This window comes from Pinus tabuliformis, chromosome X (genome assembly GCF_031772625.1).
Source record: "Pinus tabuliformis cultivar Carrire ecotype Pingquan chromosome X, CPIR1, whole genome shotgun sequence".
Taxonomy (NCBI): Eukaryota; Viridiplantae; Streptophyta; class Pinopsida; order Pinales; family Pinaceae; genus Pinus; species Pinus tabuliformis.
Genome location: NC_142308.1, coordinates 102,809,859 through 102,818,591, shown reverse-complemented (window position 1 = coordinate 102,818,591; position 8,733 = coordinate 102,809,859).

The following is an 8,733-nucleotide window of genomic DNA, read 5'->3' as shown; positions in this document are numbered from 1 at the left end:
ACATTCAATATGTCGTTAGACTTCGATCCACCCTTACCTCCACCAGAATTTTCGACAAATTTCAGCATTGAGGATTGCGAAATTAAGGGCACTATTGTTATAGTCAACCCTAGAATGTAAAAATGAACCCCCAGAATAAGCTTCTGTAAGGATTCCATCTATTTTGATCTTTGCTTTCTTTGGAACTTGATCGACCAGAACGCAGAAAAAAAAGAGTGAGCAAGTTATTATATATATATAAGCATGGGAACGATGGGATTATCCCTTTTATCAATCATGGTTATAAATAGTTCAGTGAACAGAACTCGACATGCTTCCTTGTTGGGTCATATAACTCGTTATATATTTTTTGGTTCCATGAGCAGAACTCGACCTGCTTCCCTGTTTTCGTCATATCAATGGTTGTACATTTGTGAAATCCTATTGAATTTGATTGTAATGTCATAGATTTGCTGCTTAAATTAGTTGAACTGTGTACAAATATTTTACTTTGCTCAATGCAGGTTAGATTTTTTTTTTTTTTTCACAAGAAACAAAGACATTTTTCATTAATGAAATGAAAAGTTACGTAATTCAAATACAATCTGCAGTTGCCCTTGAGGAAGGGGCTACAAACCTATGTCTATGTGAGGAAGAACAAAGAAAGAGTGTAGTATATAGAACATCATAGGAGCTAAGAAGTAAGAAAGCAATGCCTAACCTAAATAGTAGTTCATAAAGAAAAAACGTCCTTGCAAATCTGCATGCTAGATTATCTAAGGACTAAATTTTTTAATACTTTCAAAATCAACATTTTACACTTATATTAGTAACAATTATATATATACTAGTAAAATTGATAGATGTATATGAAGCATATATACAATCATATTTTCCAATGTGGTTAATATAGGTAGATAGCTTTTTTTTAAAAGAGAAAGCTGTATAGTATTATGATATAATAAAAAAAGATATGTATATACATATAACAGCGAGATTATATCCCAGGGATAGTCTCCTAATCAGAGAATATTTCAGTATTTACATCTTATAGATCATATTCAAGTATGTGGACAGTATAGAGATCATATCATCTAGAGGAAATATTCCAACAATTTCAAAATTATGGACACACCTGGCCAAAAGACTTTTTTCCAGAAAATAGGAGCATGAAGCATACCAGATTTTTGTCCACATTAAATACCCGGCATTGAGAAGGGCTGAATGATGTATGTGGAGGATGCAGCAGAGATACTCAGATGCCACTTACCATATGGAGACTGCATACCCTTCTTTGATAGTTCATCCGCTTGCTCATTTTGCGCCCTCTTTATATGTGTGATAGGGAATAGTGAAGGCTTCCATAGAGAAGTAATCCTGCCCAGCCATCCAGAAAGGTTGTCATTTTTTATAGATAGATTTCCCTTCACGTGTTCTATGATTATTTTGGAGTCACCATATATATTGATAGGGCCGATGTCCATGAATATGCAGAAAAGAAGAAGACCATGTAGAGCCATGGCCTCAGCTTTGTTATTGGTTCCATTGCAACCATTCCAAAACATGAAGTATTGAAGCTCATTTGATATACCAATATAAATGCCACATGCATATTTGCCTTCTACTGTTGCAGCATCAAAGTGTGTCTGTGGGAAGATAAGCTGTTGTGAACCTTAGACTATATTTTGATGCTTCATCTCTTGAGGAATGTTTGGGAGTATTGAGAAGTAGAAGGGGATAATCTTATCAGATATATGCCCAAATTCCTCGTTGTTTTGAAAAATCATGTCGTTTCTCCACTTCCATATGAACCACATGACAATTAGTGGAATGTGGTGCCAAATTGTTTTCTGAGAACCCCAACATTCATATGCATCTGTTATGGAGGGATGTGAAATTTCAGGAAAACCAAAATAAGAGGCCATTCGCTTCCATAAATTCTGAGTTAGTGGACATTTTAGAAATATGTGCATGTTATCTTCTGTATCGGATAGGCAGATCATGCATATGGCTGGTCCATGCCAGCGCCTTTTCTGTAAATTTGCCCATGTGAGATTTTTTTCGTGGCAAACTAACCACGAAAACAATATTATTTTTAGAGGACAGCCAGCCTTCCATAAAGAGTATGCAAAAGGTTTTTGGGAGGTTTCTCTCCGCTGTTCAATCATGGAGAGATATATGTCTCTCACTAATACATTGGATCGACCTTTCTTTACCTGCCAAATAATGCTATCACTGTCCTCTGTTTTGTAAATCCCAGCATTTTTCATAGTCCATATAATCTTGTTTCAGTGGACAGCCATTGTTCCCTCCAGGACCAGCTCTCTATTCGATTTCCATTAAGGAATAGCTTCCTTACGTTCTTTTATTACTTGCGCCCAGTAGAAGAGTCCTTTTGGGTGAAGGGTCAAGAGAAGTTGTGGATCGATTGGGGGATCCATCTCTACCCCCATGATAGCATCAAAACCGATAAGTATTTTGTTTCCTATGTGTAATTTTCATATTATATTCTTGTAGAAAAAAGGGAGGACCTTTTGAAAACTTCTCCAAATTGCCGATCATTGAGAGGGTCACATAAATCTGTTCCTGTACCAATAATAGATATCTTTATTTCCAAGATATTTCATTCTAATAACTTGACTCCATAAGCTTTTCCCAAAAACCGCTCTCCATAAAGATTTGCATAATAGTGGCAAGCCAAAGAGACGAAGATTCATTAAGCTCCAGGCCCCCATTTTTTTTGGCAGGGATATTTTTTCCAGCTTTTTAAGATGGTATTTTCTCTTATCCTTGCATCCTCCCCAGATAAAGGTTGCCATTATACTGTTTAATTTTTTAATGGTAGTTGAAGGAATGTAAAACAGATGTGCCCAATAAACAAAAATCTGTGCAAGAACCGACTGTGAGAGTATCATTCTGCCAGCTAAAGATAAACATTTAAATTCCCACCCTAATATTCTCTTCTAAAAATTGTTAATGATCCATGACCAATCAGAAATGTAGTAACCTGTGGGCTTAAGATGGTATCCCAAGTATTTAATACCCTCTTTGATGGAAACTGCCTGAATGTTATATAGCTAAGATATATATTCCATCTCGTCCATATTAGCCTTACCAGAGTGAAAGGAGGATTTCCCTTCGTTGATATATAAGCCTGTGGCCCTTTGAAAAGATTTTAATATCTCATGCATAGTCTGCCAAGATTGTCTACAAAGCATAGAAAACAGTGGAACGTCATCCACAAACAGGTTGTGTGTAAGAGAGTTACCTCTGGATATGGAGAGTGGGCTGATATTTCCCGCAGCAACTGCTCTTTTCAGATGGAGACTAATGGTATCCATGACTAGAATGAATAATAGGGGAGACAGGGAGCATCCCCGGCTAAGACCTCTTTCAGCCGAGAGAAAGGATGTGGGATATCCATTTATGAGAATGGCAAAGTTGATTCCTTCCACACATGCCATGATCCATTTAGTGCACAGGTCGTTTAGCCCGATTTTAACAAGTAAACATCTCAGATAACTCCAATATAAGTTGTCGTAGGCTTTTTTCAGATCAATTTTAAGGATGGCGGCTTGAATATTTTTAGTTTTCACTGAGTGTAAAGATTCCTGTGCGATAACCACGACTTCTAATATGTTCCTGCCAGAAACCCATGATGTTATTTTGAGATATGAGTTGATAAATTGCCGCAGATTCTCTCATCTATAATTTTTGATATGATTTTATAGATGGCATTGCATAAAGGTATCGACTTGAAATCTGCAAATGTGAGGGAATCCTTTCTTTTAGGAATCAATGCTATATAGGTGGATGAAATGATATGATGAATTTTCCCTTGTATTCTGGTTTCTTCCACCATCCCCAAGATTTCGCTTTTCGTCATATCAAAGAAATGGATGAAAATGTCTATGGTCCAGCCATCAGGGCCAGGGCATTTATCCTTTTTAAAATATTTCATTACAGTAAGTAATTCTTCCTCTGTTACAACAACATAAAGTCTTGCATTATCCTCTTCATCAAACGTATTTGAGAAAGGTTCTATGCCCCATAAAATATCTTCTATCATCCTGTTAGCATCCCGTTGATATGCCTTTTTAAAGTGTTTTACAGCTTCTTTGGAGATATCTTCTTGGGAGTACAAATAATCCTCCTCTTCATTTTTAATTTTCCATATAGAATTTGTAGCTCGTCTTTTGCTTGCGAAATGGTGAAAGAACTTAGTGTTTTTATCTCCCTCCTTTAGCCAAGTGGCACGGCTTTTAAGCCGCCAAGACCTTTCTTCAATTGTTAGTAATCTCTATTTCTTTCTTCCAAGTTCCCAAATCTGTGCCCGAGTGCTCCACGGAATGGATTGTGAAGACATACCATCGACTATTTCTATTAGTTCTTTTTCAATCTTATTCAGTTCTATACAATTTGTTTGTTTCTTTTGGATCTGCCATTCTTTAACTTTGGATCGAAGATTCCTCATTTTATTAATCAAGTTCTCTGATGGAGAAGCTTCCGTAGAAGGACTGTTAGCCGTCCAAACATTGCGGACCATGCTGATAAATGATTCATCTTCAAGTCAATACCTGTTGAACTTGAAAGGGTAACATTTCTTTGGATTTTGATCCATCCATTGTAAAGAAATCGGTCGATGGTCCGAGATGAACACAGGGAGTGTATGGGAGCTCGGAATGCCATAAGTCTCCAGCAGATTTTCATGTATAATGAATCTATTCAGCCTTTTAGCTATATAGGCTTCCCCAGACCTTCCATTGTCCCACGTGGGGGACAAAGATTTTTGACAAATGTCTACCAAGTTATATTGTAGCATCGCTTCCCTGATTTTTTCCCTAATAGAGTCAATCTTTATCCCCTTGCCCCAAACTTCATCTGGTCCCAATGTACAATTTAGATCTCCTACAATAAGGAGCGTTTCAATCTCCAAAATACTGGAGGCAAAAACCAAGTTCCAGTAGGAAGCTCTATCTTTGTAGGGAGCATATACATTTAGTATGTGGATACAGTCAGCATATCCTCTGTATTTGGCAATAGTTAGTATTCCCCCAAGGCAAAGGAAAGTTCTTACAGAGATCCACCTCAGATCCCATACCACTGCTAATCCACCAGAAAGACCATTTTCCTCCGTTGCCGCCATATACTAGGATGGAAGCATTCACCTGAAGAAAGTGATAGTATCGTGTCTGTCATGCATGGTTTCCGGTAGTAGAATCAACCTTTACCGAGCAAGATCCAAGGGGGAAGTGTCGCTTTAGTGTTTAGCACGCCAAAGTCGGTAAGTAACAGATACATACACAAATGGCTCCGGGACTAGGAAAAGCGAGATTATACAAATTTTTGTGGGAGTCCAATGCAGATAGGAAAAACAGTCCCCGCACAAGTGTGCGCGGGGTGTGAAAAAATGTTACCGAAAATGACATAAGATGGTATTATAGTAGATAGTTGCCACCTAAGAGGTTATCGGGAGGACAAGTGAAACTTCATGCAGGGTGTCGCTTGCAGTCGAGAGGCCCGGATGATGGCAAATGTTGCCAGGTAGAGATGTGGAAAGTGGTGGGAATGAGACCTACATGTGGGTAGAAAGCCACATATACCACCTGTTATGTGAATATAGGTCCTCCCCGCTCACCTGCAGATGGTTTATTGGTCCACCATGACACGAAAGAAAGAAAAACGAGATGTATGGTTGATTTCGCAGCGCTCCTCCACTCAGACTCAAGCTCCCCCATAGGTAGATAGCTTATATCAACCACATTAATAATTATTATATATATATATATATTTTAAAGACCAACTATTTATGATTATTAATAACTATATAACTAATAACAACCATATTGTTATATATTTATGATTATTATATTAATATTATATTATATATTAAAATAATATTAAGTTACTCTATAATATTTTATTAAATATTATTTGATTTTAAATGATTTAAAATAATTTAAATATTTAATAATAATATTAATAGATAATAATATTATTAATATTAATTAACAATAATTATTTTAGTAAATGTGATTGATATAGGCATAAGGCTTCATTTCTATTTATGACATAAACCATTTATGATGATGATAATAATAATAATAATAATAATAATAATAATAATAATCATTTTTTATTTTTTATTTTTATTTTTTTTATATAAAATGTAAATAAATAAATATTTATTTTATTGTTGAATTGAGGCCTTTGTGATCCATATCAATTATGAGAGATTTTCGGCGTAAAATTAGCTGTTACCTGGTCAAGAATTATAGCCGTTGGATGTTCTGCTTTAGCTATTTAACATGCAAAGCTAGATCTAATTCTTCAACTTGTCCTAATGATGAACCACACTAGTTGGTTTGAAACACGTCGAAAAATAAAATATCATGTGATTTAGACCGAAAAATCTCTCATAATTTATTTTATTAAAAATAAATAACTTTTAATATTGTTTTATGAAAAAATATAAATTTTTTATTTTATCATAATAATAATAATAATAATAATTTACTAATAAGAATTAATAAATAATAGTCAAATAGTTAATTTCTCTTAAACAATAATAACATTTTTTTAATTACATATTATTAAATAATAATAATATTAATATTGATTAATTAAATAAAAATAATAATAATTAATTGTTTGTCACAATGTGACATTGGACCATGGTTTACTGGGGTTTTCCATGGTTTATTTTCATGTTGAGACAATCTTTGTCACAAAGAGACATTTGAGTATGGTTGACCATGGTTGACTATGATTCACTATGTTTGGCAGAAATAAATAACAAACCATTGGGATTAATACTAAAAACTTATAATTGACCATGGTTCACCATGTTTGATTCTATAAAACATGGTTGACCATGATCAACCATCACTAACCATGGTTGACAATGATTGTCCATGATTTTTATATGGAGACAATATTTGTCACAATGCGACATCCCACCATGGTTGACCATGGTTTACCATGGTTGGTTATGGTTGACCATGGTTGATATTATAAACCCAAGTTAATAATAAACCCAATGGATTGATATTATGAACCCAAGGGATTAATACTAAAACCCCATGATTGACCATGGTTGACAATGGTTGACCATGATTGATATTATAAACCTAAGGGAATAATAAACCCAATGGATTGATATTATAAACCCAAAGGAATAATAAACCCAATGGATTAATACTAAAACCCCAAGGGAATAATATTAGTCCCTAGGGACTAATATTATAAAGCCAAGTTATAAAATCCCTAATATAAATATTAAAACTAGTAAAATAAACATGGTTGAGCATGGTTGATTTTCATATTAAGACAATCCTTGCACAATGTGACATTAGACCATGGTTAGGCATGAGTGAACATGGTTGATTATGGTTAATCGTTACTGAATAATATTAAACCCTAGGAATATGATTCCTTACATCAATAAACCCAAGGGAGGATATTATAAACCCAAGGGAATAATAAACCCAAGGGATAACAATTATAATCCCAATGAATATAAACCCTAACATCAATATTATGAGCCCTAAAATAAATATGGTTGACCATGATTGACCATGGTTGATCTCCATATAGAGACAATGTTAGAAAATTATATATTACGGAGCAATGGAACACATAAAATATTGCAGAAATATAAACACAGAAAACACACAAAACAAGAGAGACACAGATATACGTGGTTCACCCAGTTTGGGCTACGTCCACCCCGAACAGCCAGTCCTTCCTTTCTATTATCCAGCAAAATGAAGAGACACAACCTACAACAAATCCGCTGTAATATCCTTTGTTTTCTCTCACAGTCTCACCTCTCTGTTTCTCGCTCACAGAATACAAATTTATCACACAGCCTCAAATACAATACCCTCATACAAAGAGAGGGGTTGCCTTCTAGGGCAAAAAACCCTAAACTAAACTTAAGCTCTACCGTCAGATCATCCGCCTAATGAACGGCCCAGATTGACTAGAAATTACTATACTTTTACAAGGCAATTTTACAGTTGTTTTTAGCTTCGGGGGCGCTGCCCCCCCTGGACCCCCCTTGAAGCGAATATTTTACGGGCGGCGTTACCGCCCCAATTCCGAACTGGGGTCCTATGTGGTGATACCTTTGAATATAGAAGATAATCAAGCTCCACACCCGACAAACAATCATTGTCACAATGCAACGTTGGACCATGGTTAAGCATGGTTGACCATAATTAATTGTTATATTGAGAAATTATTTGTCGGAACACAACGTTAGACCATGGTTGATTTCTATATCCACCTTGGTTTTGACCATGGTTGAACATGGTTGGTTATGATTTGCCATGGTGGAAAATGATTAATATTATAAACGCAATGGATTGATATTATAAACCCAATGGAATAATAAACCCAAGGGACTAATACTAAAACCCTAAGGGATTATGAACCCAAGGGACTAATATTATAAACCCAATGTATATAAACCCTAAGATAAATATTATAAACACTAAAATAAACATGATTGTCCATCGTTGATTTTCATATTGAGACAATCCTTATCACAATTCCACGTTGGAGCATGGTTGACCACGGTTGACATTATAATAAACCATGGTTGACCAGGAATAATAAACCCAAGGGATTGATATTATAAACCCAAAGGAATAATAAAACTAAGGCATAAAAATTATAAACCCAAGGTATATAAACCCTAACATGAATATTATAAAACCTAAAATAAACATGGTTTACCATGGTTTATTT